The sequence below is a fragment of the Limulus polyphemus genome, unplaced genomic scaffold, assembly GCF_000517525.1.
Source record: "Limulus polyphemus unplaced genomic scaffold, Limulus_polyphemus-2.1.2 Scaffold4, whole genome shotgun sequence".
NCBI lineage: Eukaryota > Metazoa > Arthropoda > Merostomata > Xiphosura > Limulidae > Limulus > Limulus polyphemus.
The window spans coordinates 87141-104624 of NW_013665614.1; the positions used below are offsets into that span (position 1 = coordinate 87141).

The 17484-nt window shown below is 33.9% G+C and overlaps 1 protein-coding gene across 1 annotated transcript in view; it reads left to right on the plus strand.

Moving 5' to 3' along the window:
* Positions 1-12939: 12939 nt before the first annotated feature.
* The window catches only part of LOC106470276 (leucine-rich repeat neuronal protein 1-like), a 25641-nt gene continuing 21096 nt past the window's right edge, over positions 12940-17484 (plus strand). The window contains exon 1 of the mRNA XM_013930856.2: positions 12940-13108. The gene's annotated coding sequence lies outside the window, so the exon portion shown is untranslated. The remainder of the gene's footprint in view (positions 13109-17484) is intronic.

Below are 17484 nucleotides of genomic sequence, written 5' to 3' on the forward strand. Positions count from 1 at the left end.
ACAAAAATAAGTGGCAGCACAATATTTTGATTAACTTTTAATTAAAACAATTTTTTAATGCGAAGTTGCACAATGGGCCACCTTCATTATGCCTTCCGCAGAGATATAATTATGATTTAAAAATGAATACCAGATGTATTACAGTACCATATAACAATCTTTCCTATTCGGAAAATTATCCCCGTTTACTATTACTCTTTATGTATATCAGTTGAATATTTCTGAAGAAAACATAAAATTCCTATATGGTACTGACAAGTAAGCGGAACAATAAACGCGAAAACATATTTTAAACCAACGAGAATAAAAAAAATTATAATTTCCTGTCTATTAATGTGTATCTCAAATATTACAAGTTTTGTTCTGTTAAAATTTTCTTCAGCTGTGATTTTAAATATAACTATTTTTCTTCTTCTTCTTCTTATTTTTTTTTTACAAATAAATTTATAATCAGTACACTCTGACTTGCCCCTATACTGTAGGCAAGCTTACTTTCAGTAAAAATAACTCCCAACTGTCCTAAAGTAAAATCGTTGTTTTAAACATAAAGCTACACAATGGGCTATTTGAGTTCTTTCCACGGTAAGGTTAAACCCCGGATTTTAGCGTTGTAAGTTCGTAAATTTACAGCTAGCTCACTGGGAGTGGACTATAGTAATATAAAATTGAAGTGTATACGTTCATATGGTTCATCAGATGAACGGACTAGACAGTGCGATTTACGCCAGGTACGCCGTAGTGATTCATAGAAACAGCACCCACTTTGTTGTTGATTTCTCACAGGCTGTTTTCTGTTTACATGATTGGCCGAGGTTTTCTTCAATTCTAATGAAAAGAAAAGTCATCCAACTTTTGAAACAATTTTCTTGGGTCGAGTGCGCAACCAACGGTTAGCGTTCCTGACTGTGGATCTGAGGTTCGAGTCCTGTTACCGCCAAATAAAGAATAGAACTCCGCACTTTGGGCATCGGGAGCGTTATAAGTGTTACGGACATATTACACTATTCTGTCCGATAAGAGTAACCTCTACGATGTATCTTCAAAATTAGGAATGGCTAGCGCAGATAGCCCTCGTGAAGCTTTCCGCGAAATACGACAAACAAACATTTTTTTTTTGTCCTACCCGGAGATACTGAAGAAAATGTAAGTAAATAGCCTTGGTGCTTGAAACACGCCCTCTAGGACTGAAAAGACTTATCATTTGGTAATAAAATGGGATGACGATAGTACTAATGACATTATTTGTCGTTTCGGCTTATGTAGATGAATTTGTAAATTGCTCTGTTAAAAATTGTACTCGGTAGCCTTAACTGAGACGATGACTTCGCAAAAATATCGCTTGAAATAAATACATACAAAAATTACATATTAATGTAATCGAAAAATTATAAATGTGTTCTTCAGAATTTTATGGGTACGGAGGTTAAAATCATTTGGCGAAAAAAAAGCAGAAAAAGTTGAAAGATTATTCTCGACTAAAACTGCCAAACTGTTTATTAAAGTATGAATAAGAAATCTGGAACACACAGATATAAAGGATAGTTAATGATCAAAACCACCTGTCACAGTATATCTTTCACTTTATTTGTGTTTTCAATTAAGCATTTCATTTAAATTTCAAATTAAAGTTCATGAATAACTTTTATCTATTCCTAATATTATAATTAGCAGATTGACCTGTAATGATTTACATAATAAAATCACTTCGAAGAAAAAGAAAATATTTAAATTTTTTAGTGCAGAAACTAGAATTTTAGGAAACAACAAGAAAAAGCAAAAAACATAAAAAAAAAAAACATTATCCAGATGATGTAGGATTTTGTTTACCTTTTAGGTGCGTGACCAAAATAATGTAAGAAATGGACAGTAAATCAGAAAAGGACAAAAGAATTAAAGTCACGTCAAGTTCTTTGCGATCATTACAATCAGAGGTCAAACGAAGTTTCTTAAGCAGTTTTCTAAATCTTTGATTAAAGCAGATAAAGGAACATCAACAGTCAAAGTTTTTATATTTTACCTCTCCCAATTGATTTGGTCGTTAACGTAACTTTCTTACTACTTACTCAAGGAGGTATTTTATATGTATTTCACACAGTAAATTAGATAAGTAAGTTAGATATATTGAAGGTTTGGGAAAAATGACATTTCAAATAATTATATCTTATTGTTTGTTTGTTTGGAATTAAGCACAAAGCTACACAAGGGCTATCTGTGCTATTATATCTTATAATAATAATTTAGTCAATTGAGAAACTAACCCAAAAAGGAGGAGAAATTTATTGATACAACTGACTTTAATTATTTATCTATCAACCACAGTTTTAAAAACTTCATTTAACAGAGAGTTGGCATCTTGATCGTCTATATTAATTAAATTGTTGTTAGGAACTGCAAATAATAAAGAAGCCAAGATTTTAAAAAGGCCTTGAAATAAATTCAATGACTTGTTTTTTTTCACATATTTCCAGATTCGATTTTGATAGAAGAAACTTCAAGTTTAAGCCAACATGCCAAACTTGATCGCTATGTACCCGATAAATCACAATTACAGCTCAGGAATATATATAATAAGCCAAGTCTTTAGGATTAGGGACAGAAAAAGTATTCTTAAGTTTAACAAATAAAACGAGAAATTTTTTTTAACGTATCGGTTCGCTGGCTTTTTCAAGAACCATTGTTTAATAGAGTAATGTAAACTCTGAACTCTTTAGAATGCATCTACAGATGCTATAAAATAAATATTTCAAATAAAGCTTTATTTCATGGGTTGCGTATATATGACATTAAAGTATTCATCTACTTTATCATAAATGAAGATTCCCCTGGTGGCTAAGGGACAAGTCTGAGTGCTTAAAATGCTAAAAATCAGTTTTTGATACCCGAGATGGGAAGAGTACAGATAACTTATTGTGTAGCTTTGTACTTAACAAGAAACAAACCTATATAAAGAAAAGAAAAATTTTGAGAAACCCTTGCAACCAACCATTTGCTTTGTTATCCGTTGTTGTCGTTTCGTTGTGTGGTAGATATATATATACAGTTAGTGTGAAAGAAGCGAAACCATTAGCTAATAACGCTGCTTGTTAACCCAATATCTCTCTTTTTTATTTATTTTTTACTAAAATACTGAATAAATATTCACCTTAAATCTACATATAATTGATTTTAAAAAATATGATGGTTCACTTTTTTTTAATACAAATAACATAGTGATGGACTCAATACATAAGAAGTAACGTGCATAACCACCAATAATATTTTACTTGCAAATGAATACCGGCATGCTTCGCGTACGAAATATATTTTTGGTTGTGGTATTTTAAATTTAAATGCAAAAAGTTTATAAAATGTAAAAGCAATGCTGTGTATTTAAAGTAATTAAAATGGTTGAATAACTTGCCTAGACTATTCTCGTGTGAGGTTAAGTTCGTAGAGTTCTGAACGAATCTGATTTTAAGTTATATCAACTCTGTACAACGCAAAAGGTTGCAATTAAAATTTGAAAGGTAATTCATATTGTCTTTAATGTATATACCCTGATCTGTCACAATAGCAAGAGAAAATCCTGAGTTTGAAAATTTCATATACACAAAATATCACGAAACCCTTTTTAATCTGCATAACTTTGTCACGTAAGCTTCACCGTCCCGCTTTACCCCAACCCCTTTATTCAAAGAAGGCTAGACTGTTCATTAAAAACAATTTTTTGATTTACAGCAGGTGTAAAAAGAAATGATAATGATGTACATTAATGCACAGTTTCTTAATCGGGGAAACACAAAAAAAGCCTTGGAAGTCTCATTGTCTAGTCTGTTGTGTTTAAACCAGGTCTATGCTGAGTCTGTTCTGTCACGTTGCACAGACTGCTATCCTAATCAGCTTTACGAAGCAAATTGTTGACGTCTTGGCTCCGTGCCAAACAGTTGTAATGTTTTTGTTATTGTAGTTTTTTCATATGAATTCGAAACTGAACATTAAGAAGCTGTTGCAAATAAGTTGAAAAAAATCTTTAGTTTGGACCCTTAGGCCATGGGATAATTCGGTTGGGGTCTGCAAATATTTCACTGATAACGATTTCTTTGTTTGCTTAGACATTTCGCGTCAAACTACATAACTGATAGACCAGAAGGAAAGCAGCAAGTCAACGGCACCCATCGCCAATCTTTTGGGCTACAATAATGGAATAGTGGGATTTGACCGTCACACTTTCATCGCACCTACGTCCAGGAAATGCAGAAGCATTTTTTTTTTCAGCAACGAGAGGCGAACTGTGCTGACTGACGAAGAAAGGGTTTGCAGAGCTTGAAACCGAATGCTGTAATGGAACAAAGAGAAAGTAATGCCTCAGCAAAGTGAACTAACAACTACACGCTTGACTAACAAAGTGTTGTTAAGAGAATTAAAGATTGATAGCAAGTCTTCAGGTCGATTGCATGGTTCGTGGTTATTATAGGGTGCGGCTATTTTCATGATACGACACTGGTGGTGAAGTGAAAGCAACTAAACATTATGATTTATAAACCTCAGATTAAAAATTACTTTCATGGACTTGGAGGACAGAATGGCTACAGCTTTATACTAAGATTTGTGTTTGGTGAGTTGATGTTTGAGGAAATATATTGTAATTTATGATTTTTTTTGTTTTCATTTCCAGGTAGAAATAAATAACTAAATATAAATACTGCACTCAGTTATACATAATACTGTTCTACCGTAGCTCAGCGATAATTCTGAGAGCTTATGACGCTAAAAATTAGGTTTCGCGATATCCGCGATGGGCAGAGCATCGATATCCCATTGTGTAGTTTTGTGCTTAACAAAAGTCAAAACAAAACACGAAAACATACAGATAATAACGTAATTAAATTAGTTCTAACTTTCCCTAAATTCTTAATGGCCAAAATATATCCACAACAGAAAACAGATTACATATAACTAACTACTATTACTGGATGGCATATTTTTTTTTATTATGGTGACGTTTCAGATACGTACCAGTTTCCAGACTTCAACGTACATTAAACTTCTAAGTAACAATAATAAATATAATTTTTATGTTTAATTCAGGGCCCGGGGCTCGACTCGCAATCTGAGGGTCGCGAGTTCGAACCTCCGTCATACCCCACCAAACATGCTCGCCCTTTCAGCCCTGGGAAAAGAGTAGCCCAAGAGGTGGTGATGACTAGCTGCCTTCCCTTACACTGCTAAATTAGGGAAGGCTAGCGCAGATAGCCCTCGTGTAGCTTTGCGCGAAATTCAAAACAAACAAACAACGTTTAATTCAGAAATGCCACCATAATATTAAATTTATCATTTATTATGATCGAGGTTGTGTTTTTGTTTTATTGATTTAAGTTGTATATAAAACGTTCTGGCATATTTTTCATTCAGTATGAAGAAATTTGACGCAGCTTCTTATACTTAAGCCTGCGTAAAATATTTTAGATAGTTATAAAATATGTAACTAATATATATGCCATTTTTACTTTTCTGAAAAAATAAAACCACACAGAGAGATATTAAAGATAAATATTAAGCCTAATCTATCATCAGATCCGAATAATAGATTGGGCTTACCATTTATTTTAAATGTCTTAAACAGCCCAGTCGCTGAATAATTCAGAAGAATAAATAAGTAGCCTAATTGCTACATACTCTTCAAATCCTGTATAAATATAGGCTCACTGTGCTGAGTAAAAGACAATAAAAAAGGATCATACATATAATACAGAGAGATGTATACACAGGCTTCCGTGATGTGTTCTGAAAAATATAACATATAGAGAGAGATATAACATAAACATCCATGCTGTCTTGAACTTTAAACATTTCACACTATCCAATGAAGAAAAATATCTTTAGTAAAGACATTACGCAAAAAAGTAGGTCCTTTGATTTTAAAAGCCACAGAGCAATACTGTAAACGAAAAAAGTTTTAAAATAAATATAATACTTTAACTTAATTTGGTGGCATAAAGCTAAATGTACCAAAGATAGTTAGTTCAATACGTGTTTTAAAAATGTAAGAGAATGAACTGAAACATTCAAAACGTATCAGAGCTAAAAACCTGTTGGTTTTTGTTTGCAAAAAATAGCTACTTTAGTGCAGAAGCACTAATCAGTTCAAATTATGTCAATGTGAACACAAGAATATTATCTAAAAGGATATAGACCATAAATTCTATATGTTCTTATAACAATACAATACCAAGACCAGAAAACAGATGTTTATAGACCCAAATATACAATAGATTTTAGTTTCGAAAGAATATTTTTTGTTCTGTCCTTGACAAAGATCTGACGCAAACCTTTTTTTTTTTGGAAACTTATTAGTTTGTATACCAAAACAACACAATATCGAAGTGTAGCAAAACACATAACATTCAATCTTCGTTTCTGATGTGCTATTATGTTAATGTGACCGCACCAATTATAGAAGAAATTACTTAATAAGCAGAGTCCCCGAAAGTGTTCTGTTTCAAGAGTAAATTAAACCAAAATTAAAATTTAAAAAAATTTTATTTCCTGCTTTTGAAGTTCATATGTCATGCTGTAGCCTACAGAGCGCATAATTCTTCTCGTGATTCATGGTATGCGCACGTTATACTTTCGTCGCGACAGTACAAATGGCTGCGTTAAGCGTTCTTATATGACAGACAACACACTTCTGTATCGTGGTGCGAGTGGTTAAAACAGGTAACCCATACAGACGGCCTTTGGTCTCCTTTCGGGGAAATTAAATAAGCCAACTTAGGAAGAGGCTGAATGGTGAGCGACCACAATTGATGTTTTGAATTATATACTGAATAATTTATAGACTCTCGTATGATTCCTCATGGAATAAAATAAAATAAAGTTCGTTTGTTGTCAAGTACATGCCGTACAATAAGCTCTATGTATTGTGCCCGCCACAGGAGTCGAACGCCGAATTTTTCGTTATACACCCACAAACTTACCCAGTGGCACAGCAATATGTTTGCAGACTTATAACGATAGAAACTTGGTTTCGGTACTTCTGATGGGCACAGCCCAAATAGTCCAATGTGTAGCCTTATGCTTAACTACAAATAAATAAACATTATGTGATAACTAATTTGAAAACATATTTCAGGAGTAAACTACTTACATAAATAATAATTTTAAGTGCAAGCAAGAGGATAAAAAATGGACTTATATTTGTGTGGGAAAATTAGTAATGAAATATTTTGACATTTTCTAATATTTAAGTTATTTGTTGTATAATTTTATTTTACATACCTTAACTAGTACTTGTGAAAAACACATGCTTTATTTCTCTATGTCTCTTAATCGTGAATGTAGTTAGTTTGCTGTCTAGAATATAAAAGAAATTTGCATTTAATGGATGAATTCCGTCTATGAAAAAACTCAGAACTAGCATCTGGATTTAGAAGGAAACTATAAAAGTTTTTCTATCCATGAAATTTCCTTACATTGTTTGAAATTCACTAATAGTGATAAACATTTATAATTTTTAGTAGTGCTTTTCAGAGTTGTCAATTATTTTTATACCACAGATTTTTTTTTCAGTACAAGTTTTGTTGAGAAAAAATTTCATGTGTAAATTGTTTTGCGACTTTGGAAAGTAAATAAACAATGTGAAGATTCAATCCTTTCCTTATCTCCAAGAGGAGCTACTAATGATTAATATGAGCATTTGTATAAAGACAGTGAAATGCTAGCGTTTCATCAAATACTTTTACCAAGCTGCTTGGCTAACAGAAGAGATATATATAACGAAGTTTTAACAAGTTAACGGAACAAAGGGACACTACTTAAGGAGAAACTTGGCTGCCAAAGGCTATAAAGTAACTGGATATTCAGTTTATGTATAAACAGTCTGAAAATGAAATTATGGACTGCACATTATGAGTACGTGGACTAAACGATTCGGTTAGAGACTCCAAGTATTTAGTAATAGCTATGCCTCATTTTGAACTACAGACTAGATAAAATACAGCCAGGAAGCAGCACTCGCTGCCACATGGGCTTTATCAGGATTGCCTGTCGCTTTTGTAATATACGACCAGCTGAAAGTGTGGACCGTGTTTAGTGGGATTATATATCTAACCCATTTGTATTTGTTTTTAATATTCGCGCAAAGCTGCACACGGGATATCTGCAGTAACTGTTCCTAATTTTGAACTGATAGACTAGAGGGAAGGCAGCTAGTCAACAGCACCTAATGGTGACTCTAAGACTACTTTTTCCTGATCAAATAGTGGAATTTGACCAAAATGTGGAGCACGACTGTGCGGAAACGAGACACGAACTATGGACTTATGAATTTATAGTCCAGCACGCTAACCTTTAGGCCAGCCCAGAATACGTAAAAATGAAAGAAAACAAATGAATGTGTATTATTTTCAATTATAGTTGTCTTTCATTTGAAAAAACACAGATAGCCCACCACGAGTATCGAAACCCGGTTTCTAGCGTTGTAAATCCGCTTCTGGTGGGCAAATTATTTCATATACAATATACCAAATTTTAGTTTGAAGCTAGGTTTAGTACTATATATATGTGTGCAACGTAAAAACTCGGTAAATTCATAAGCATTAAAAATGATTATATATCGTTAGAAATCTTATGAACCTCAAAATCACACGAAACAGATAGGGTTCATTTTAATACTAAATAAATGTTAGACCTAGCGTGGCCTGGTGATCAGGGCACTCGACTCATAATCTGAGGGTCGTGGTTTCGAATCCTATCTTTCAGCCGTAGGGGCGTCATAATGTGACAGCCAATCCTGCTTTTAGTTGGTAAAAAGTAACCCAAGAATTTATAGTTGGTGGTGTTGACTATCTGCCTGTCCTCTAATATATCACTTTGAAATTATGGACAAATAACGCAGACGCAACTCATATAGCTTTTCGCGAAATTCAACAAACAAACAGAAAAGTTATTATACTTTAATAATTAGTAAAACAAGTAGAATGCCTCGTGAACACCCAAGCTACTACTAGTTTAATGGTGATTATTTCCACCACCTCGCAGTTACTGCTGCTTATTGTTATGAAGAGAGAGTTACCTAATTAAATGCAAATAAAGAGATAGGCAAATGTATGAACTACATGGAAATTAATACAAAGATAAAGCATAAAGGTTATTTCCAGGAAGGTATTACATTTGTACAAAACAGTAAATTATATCACTGTATAGAGGTGAAATGTTATTCCAATCGGATATTACTTCTGACATGCATTAAACGATAAATGAATCTCAGGAGGTTTATTCATCGTTACTGTTATTACTATTACTTAGTTTTATGGAGAAACGTTAGGGTAAAATATAGTTATTCTAAAGTTATACAATTCAATATTACCTTTTTTTTTAAACAAATGTTAATCTTGGTATGACACGTTACATGCCAATTCTAGGTTGAAATAAAACTTGAATGAAATATTAAACTATGAGATGTTATTACTGTTGAAGTCACATATTAACATGTTTATGATTATGAGAAAATTACTTGGATGTAGTTTGTTCATTTTCTGGTGAATTGTCGCACATTAAAAAAAAACAAAGGAACAAAAGAACGTCTCATTAAGTAAGTTTGGTAATTAGAACAATCGATAAACGTTTGCTTGTTTTCCAACTTATCTGAAAGTGCTAAAGGTCTTTATCTTGACTTCTTATTCTTTATCTACGTATCTATGATGCAATTAAGCAAAAAGGCTTATTCTTGTCCTTAGTAAATTTCCCTGCCGGCTTAGGAATGCCCGTTTCATAAAGATTAAATACATTATTACTATACACAAATACAGTAAAAACAATGTCTAAAACAACATTTTGTTCGCTTGAGCAGTGGTGTAGTAAAATAATTCAATTATAAGATCGTTCGAAGGATCAGGGATTATCGATTTTGTTTTAAATCTATAATGGAGTTTCTCCTTAAAGCCTTTCCTTGAAAACAGTTATATTTCCAATGGTTTTTTTTCTCTTGTTTAAGCGCAAAGCTACACAAGTAACTATCTTAACTGTGCCTATCGCGTGTATCGAAACCCCCATCTTTTAGCGTTATAAGCCATCAAACTTACTGCTAAGCCACCGAGAGCGCTACATTTCTAATGCTTTGTTTTGTTTGTTTTGAATTTCGCGCAAAGCTACACGAGGGCTATCTGCGCTAGCCGTCCCTAATTTAGCAGTGTAAGACTAGAGGGAAAGCAACTAGTCATAACCACCCACCGCCAACTCTTGGGCTACTCTTTTACCAACGAATAGTGGGATTGACCGTCACATTATAACGCCCCCACGGCTGAAAGAACGAGCAAGTTTGGTGTGAGGGGGATTCGAACCCGCGACCCACAGATTGCGAGTTGAGCGCCTGAACCACCTGGCCATTTCTAATGCTAAACTTATTTTAGGACATTAGATGAATACGAATTCCAACGTTACTGTGTTTGGGGAAAGGAAAAGCAGAATAATTGGGTTAAAAAAAAACACCTTAAATATGCAGTAGAAACACTCGTTTAGTAGCAAAAGCTCCCACCCATTCGCCGTCTAATAAAAAAAACTAACCCGGTAACTTTTTATAAGTTTTCGAAATTTTGCCAATAATTAGTGAAAATACAAACTTTTTCATGACCGAGTTTGCAAAATATGTTTAAAATAATAACAGGACCATTTATCGCAATATTATATAAAATTTTGTTTTTGACCGTCATTGAGTTGTCGGAGCAATAACAGGGAAAGCTGAAGGAGAATTACAAAATATTTACTTCCACTGTGATACATTAAGTCGAACAACCATTCATATTCCATGCCCTATTAATAGAAACAAAAGAATAATAAACGTTGGCTATTTTATTTTAGATGATAGATTACAAAACTGTTAAATATCATGATACAACACTTAATGTTCACATTGTGAAAATGGTAAGAAGGAAAAATTATTGTTAATGTCCAATGGGCTATTTGCGTTCTATCCACTACAGGCATCGAACCCCGGATTTTAGCGTTCTAACTTCGTAAAGTTACCGCTGTCCCACCGGAGGACGGGCCATTACACATAAAGGAAATATACCAAACAAAGAAATAGCTTTACTTTTAGCTTTTCGCTCGATTAATTCACATCTAATTTAAGAATTCATAATACTAAAATATTCTCACCTTTTTATGGCTTATTTGAGATTTTCATTGCTTTATAAAAAAACAATTTAACAATCTACGCTGAGGCAAAATATAAAAAAATCGAAATAGTTTCTACCAAAAAACAGCATATATTAAATTTCAGCTTGAACCAGTTTTATGGATAATATAATGCGTGTGTGTTTTTATAGCAAAGCCACATCGGACTATTTGCTGCGTCCACTGAGGGGGAATCAAATCCTGATTTTAGCGTTGTAAATCCGTAGATTTGCCGCTGTCCTACCGGGTAACGGTAACAGAATACAAGCTAGAATACGAAATGAAGTTTGGGTATTCGTATTATATTATTATCAACATGTGATATGATAAAACCATGTGTATAAAAGCTGAAGTCCCTTGATAATTACCTTCCCCAGTGGCTTAGCGGTCAATCTGAAAGCTTAACGCTTAAAACTGGGTTTCGATACCACAAATAGTCCATTGCATAACTTTGCACATAACAACAAACAAACCCTTGAAAATTAAAGATAGCCATGCATGGCAGAGGTTTGAGTAAGATATATGATAACGATTTTGAATACAAAAATCAGTAAATCACGTAACAGCCACAGCCGATATGAAATTGTGGTGGGACGGTATGCAACAGAATTACATTTGGACTTAGTTTGGTGTTTTGTAGGCAATTTTATGTTACCGAAAATTTATCACTTTTGGGAAGGGTATGAATAACCCTATCGGGCACAAATTATTCATACATTCAAATAAAAAAGACATGTTCAGCTCGAAAATTTAGAATTATCATGATGGGGGAATGGGTATCCTTTGCACTTAACTTAATAAAAAAGAATTTGGATTAATTTGGGGTACCAGGACCACCTAGAAAGAGACCTGCAACAAGTCGCACCCCAGTCGTGGTAAGCAAAGTAAGACGTATTGTAATAGGTGTTGAGAATCCACGTACTCGAATGTCAGTGGCACAAGCCATTCACGTGCCACAGACAACAGTACTTATTATAATCAAGAAGAATCTTTGTCCGGAAACGAGGCTAATAAGGTATGGGTTCATTAAGTCAAGGCTTCCAGTCATACCTCCTGTTGAACTGTCGCATACCTTAAACAGCTGGAGAATGAAACGGATATTCATGCTATTCTATACAATGGCATAGTGACCAAGTCACCGGACGCAGTGCCTATGGATATCAGTGCAATATGACCGTTAAAATGAGCGCTGGTAAGCTGTTGTTCTCCCACACAAGATGAGTAATGGAAAGTATGCAGCGGGAAGTGGCGTGCTTTGGGCCTGACAGCCTTACAACGGTGCCTTATGTAATGAAAACTATGCTGTAGGGCTATTGTCAAAATTACGGTCGTCAAATGGAACATGGCTGGACGTTGTGACATAGACTGTAATGATATGATGAGACTCCAAAATTGTTTTAATATAACGTACTAAACCTCTGTATAAGTAGTTTTTAATTTCAGGACTATTCTCCACAAAATCAAATCGCTGAAGTTGGATTACATATAATGCGAAATGTTCGAATTAAAATCTATATTCTCACTATCTCTTGATTTTCTTGTCAGAATACACTTAGATTGGACCGATAAAACAGAAACAAATGTTGGAAGTACCTTCTCTACTAAATGTTTGATTGCAAATGGTATACTAAATACTTGTTAGTCAAGTTTGGTAGCACGAGTCAATTGTAAGAACGCGGGGCTCTGAATGCGCACGCTCAAGGTCCTAGAATGCATGAACGCGTAGATTTACCAATAAATGTGAGGTGCCACGGAAGGTTACGTGCTGGGCATTAAGGGAGGGGGATGTTTACCGCGTAGGGCAAGCGATCTTTCCTCAGAATCGATGATGACGTCGAGCAGCAAAGGGGAATGAGACCTCGATCCGCTCGGTGAATTAGCTACCAAAAGACTGGCCACACTAAGCTCTAACACTGATGTGTAGAACGATGTAAAGTAGTGAAGATTTTCTGTAATTGTAAGTGTCGCTGTTATTTGTAAATTATTAATAGCAACAAAATTACCTTCCAGATAAAATGTCTTGTTCACTATCTTATTTGATACTGTTTTGGTAAATTTCTTATATTAAAACAATTTTCTAGGGAATTTCACTACCAGTAAGTCCTTGCAATGTTATTGTTCAGAATGAAGATTAATATTTTTATACTTTTTGTTTGCTTTTGTTAGTCGAGAAACTTACGAGAACCAACCAGTGACTACGTTTATATATGCCCAGTTGAAAAGGATAAAAGTAGTTTTTTGGATTCATAATTTGATAATTGTTCCTCGTTAAACATAATTTACTTCACTGACAGATGCGGCGAAAGAATGCTAGCTTCGCTATTACACAGTAAAATTTGAAGGAAAAGCACGCTTTACAGGTGCACGTTTCCATGTGTGAATCATGTCGATATTTAGTTTCTTTATATCAGTGTCGTTACAAAATGTCAACTTCTTTTATTATAAAAACTTGACATATTTTTCATTTCTAACAAATAAATCAAAATATTTTTATGTTTTTATATTTGACCCCTGTTGTAAAAATACTGACTAAAAAACATATTAAAAAATGAAAACACCGAAACGTTCTGTCTAAAGATCTTTATAGTGAAAAAGAGAGAGAGAACTTATGAAACCTTACGTTGTTTAAAAGCGATATAAACTTAAACAAAATATTGAACCAATAAATAAAGGTGAGTTTTGGATTACTAATAGATTTTGTTAGCCGGTAGGCTAGAGAGTTCTAGGTTGTACTAAGATGTTTACAACTATTTTAAAAACGTTTCTTTTTCTGGACTTATCGTTTCTTGTTGTAATATGGATAGAAAACTTCTATTCTATATGGTTGTAAGTTCCATTAGAATAAGCAAAATATTGGTAATCAGTTAAAATTAGGATATAGTCGTGTTGGAGCGGCTTTTTCAAGACACAAAAAAGCTTAGCCCACATGGTATCATACATTGTTACTGACATGAAATAAGAGCTTTTCTAAAACTCTATCCACATTGTCTACGTACCTTTAAAGTTACCTTAGAACTAGGAACTCCCAATACTTTAAGAATTTACTACATATATGTAGTTGATACTAGCTAAACATCAGTTCCATTAATTGTATAGCAGTTAAATACAATAGTTTTTGCTAATTACTTTAATTGTCATATTTACCATTGTTCTTACTTCGTTCTTCTAAATCTTATTATTATTATTGAACTTTAGACTCTTATCGCGTGGACGTTTCGGCTATTATTGAGGATTTAACTTTATTTGTTATTTCCTCTTGCCCGTTCCATGTGTTTTGTGAAATAACAGAGGTTGAGTAGGGTTAGATTAATTATGTTAGATATGCTTCACAGTATGTTTAATACATTGTTTTTATTTTTTATTACATTTAACATGGATATAATTAACATGGATATAGAGTATCAATACTCTAGCTATTTATTGTACGAGTCAGGTATTCATTTAACTTATTTATTATTTCGTACCTTCACAAATATTACTTTTTTTTACTGTACTGTTAGCAGTTTCCCACTATTTGACTCTATACCTAAAAAGTAACATGTGTCTTGGCAATTTATCTCAGGTGTCAAGTTCCTCTAAAGTTACATTGTTGGAGCCGTTTAATGGGCTTTCATTGGGCACAAAACGTTGTTGGGGAGAATTGTGTAAAGATTTGTTTTAACGCGTCTATACAGGTGTTAATTTATTCAACGAGCACTAAACCTACGACACTACATGAAGCTACCAACTAATATTTATCTGTTTTTTTAGTAAGGTATACTCTAGTCTTTCATTGACAGTATTGGTTAAGATCTTTGATATATCTAGTTTTATTATTATGCTTTTATAATAGAGATTATTTCACATTGTTAGCTCAGTATACAGATTTAGGACTAACCTAAATCGATTAATCTGGTCGCATTTTGTGAAATATTATTGGGTTTACGCCCTAAAATATTGTAAATAGTGAGAGTAGCTAATAAGACGAAACATTTTCTAATCTTTATGAGTAAAAATGTAAGAATTAAATATATTCAGTTAGTTATATTTATTGCCGTGTTGATTTTATTTTTATTTTTGATCGGAAATTAATATAAATTTAAACATATTTGTTATACTGTACGTCTCTCAGTCCAGTTTAAAAAGTGGGCTATAACATGTAAATATATATTTTCATAGGTCCATTGTCGAGAAAACATATGATGTTTTTACAGATTTCTACCTATTGAAAAGTGTTCTTTGGAAAACGTGATAGACCTATTATGGTCCCAATATTATTGTGATTTTATGAGAGGTTTGATGTTTATCAAAGAATACTTTTCAATTTATTAGATTTTTGTTATAGGTTTTGGTTATCTTTACTGTGAAGAACGTTAACCCTTTTCTTCAAAGTCCTGTTTGAGCCCATTTTTTTATGAAACATAGGTTTTATACGTCATTTACACGAAACAATCGGACCGATTTCAAAACATGGGCTTATTTGGAGTCGTGTTACTGTTGTAAAACATTATAAGCTAACTTAATGACGTATGTTGGATGAACTAATATCTACCAAATTACAAACTTCAGGATTTGGCTTGTTTTTTGTTTACAAGGAATAGGTATTTATTTAAGTGATACGTTTGTTTGTTTGTAGTTTAGCACAAAGCTACACATCTCTGCTGTGCCAACTAGGCCCGGCATGGCCAGGTGGTTAGGGCGCTCGACTCGCAATATAAAGGTCGCGAGTTCGAATCCCCGTTCCACCAAACATGCTCGCCTTCTCAACCAAACAAATCAAACTTATTTTAAATACTTACTGTAAAATATATGTATACATTAGCGAAAGTATCCGGCTTCGTTCGGGTTGATAGAGTGTGTATTCTGAACCCGTTTTAGCATAAAAGTATAAGCTACATACTTTTGTTGCTAAGCAACATGATATAAAAGCCATTGTTGGAACACATTGTTACCAAAACGCACGGGTTTTTCTATATATTAGAAGTTGTTATATAAGGAATAACTTCTTTTCTTTGGTTTTTCGCTAGCTTGCCTCAAAAAAGATGCGCACGCGCATGCACGCACGCACATGGATAAGATAAGAAATACCCAAGTGCACACCTTCAGGGTCCACTTAGTATGTGTGTAAAATTTTAGGTTTCTAGGTTCTTTCCTCTTGGAGCTATGACGGTCAAAAACACACAAATACGCACATGCGTATCTGTCTGCCTGTCTGTGATTTCTATTTGTAATATAAGGAACCACTTCTTTTCTATGTGGTTTTTGCTAGTTTGCCTCATTAAAAAGATGCGCACGCACGTAGATAAGATAAGTAATAACACTCAGGTGTACACCCTCAGGATACACTTAATATGGGTGCTAAATTTTCAGGTTTCTAGATTCTTTCCTCTTGGAGCTATGGCGGACAAATTTCTTTTCTATGTGGTTTTTCGCTAGCTTGCCTCATAAAAAGATGCGCGCGCGCACGTAGATAAGTAATAATACCCAGTTGCACACCCTCATAGTCCACTTAGTATGTGTGCAAAATTACAGGTTTGTAGGTTCTTTCCTCTTGGAGCTATAGCGGTAACAAACACATAGACCCGCCCTTTTATTATTATACTAGCTGAGTTACCCGGCGTTGGTCGGTGAAAATTTAGATTTTAAATGTATAGATCAGTATTTTTGTCAGCAAATTATTCAGTAAGTAGACAAAAGCTGTGATGCGAGAAATAAAAAAAACATTTAATCAAACAAAGCTTTATTTGAAATTAGATCGTGTTTGAGCTTGTCTTGTTCTTTGAGCCTGAAGTCGTACATAATGTTGCTCCTCTGTTTCTTGCTCTTTGTAAGTTATTTGTCTTAATTTTTGTGCTTGAAGTCTGGTTTGACGTTGTTCAGAAGTTTCTTGTTGTCTATATCCAGCTTGCCTTGATGATTCTGACTAAATTCTGGCTTTGTGCTGTTCAACAGTTTCTTGCTGTCTTTGAGTAGCCTGCCTTTCAGCTTGAGCTCGAAGTCTAACTTTACGTTGTTCCAAAGTTTCTTTCTGTATTTGAGCAGCCTGTCTTGCAGCTTGTACTTGAAGTCTTTGATTGCGTTCTTCTTCTGTTTCAGCTGCTCTTTGTGCTTGCATTCTTTTAGTGGCAGAAGACTTTCCATAGAAAGGGCGTTTCTTGGGTGGCATAATCACCTGTATCACTAAACAATAATTTGCAATTCACAAAGTTACTAAATCACTTAGCACTATTTAAAGAAAATTGTTTTTGGAAATACCGAATTGGCAGCAAGGTGATCTGAGTGTCTCCCGCCATAACGCTTTCTATGTGCAAAACGTGCTTATGTTTGTATGTTTATTACAAAAAAAAAAAAAAG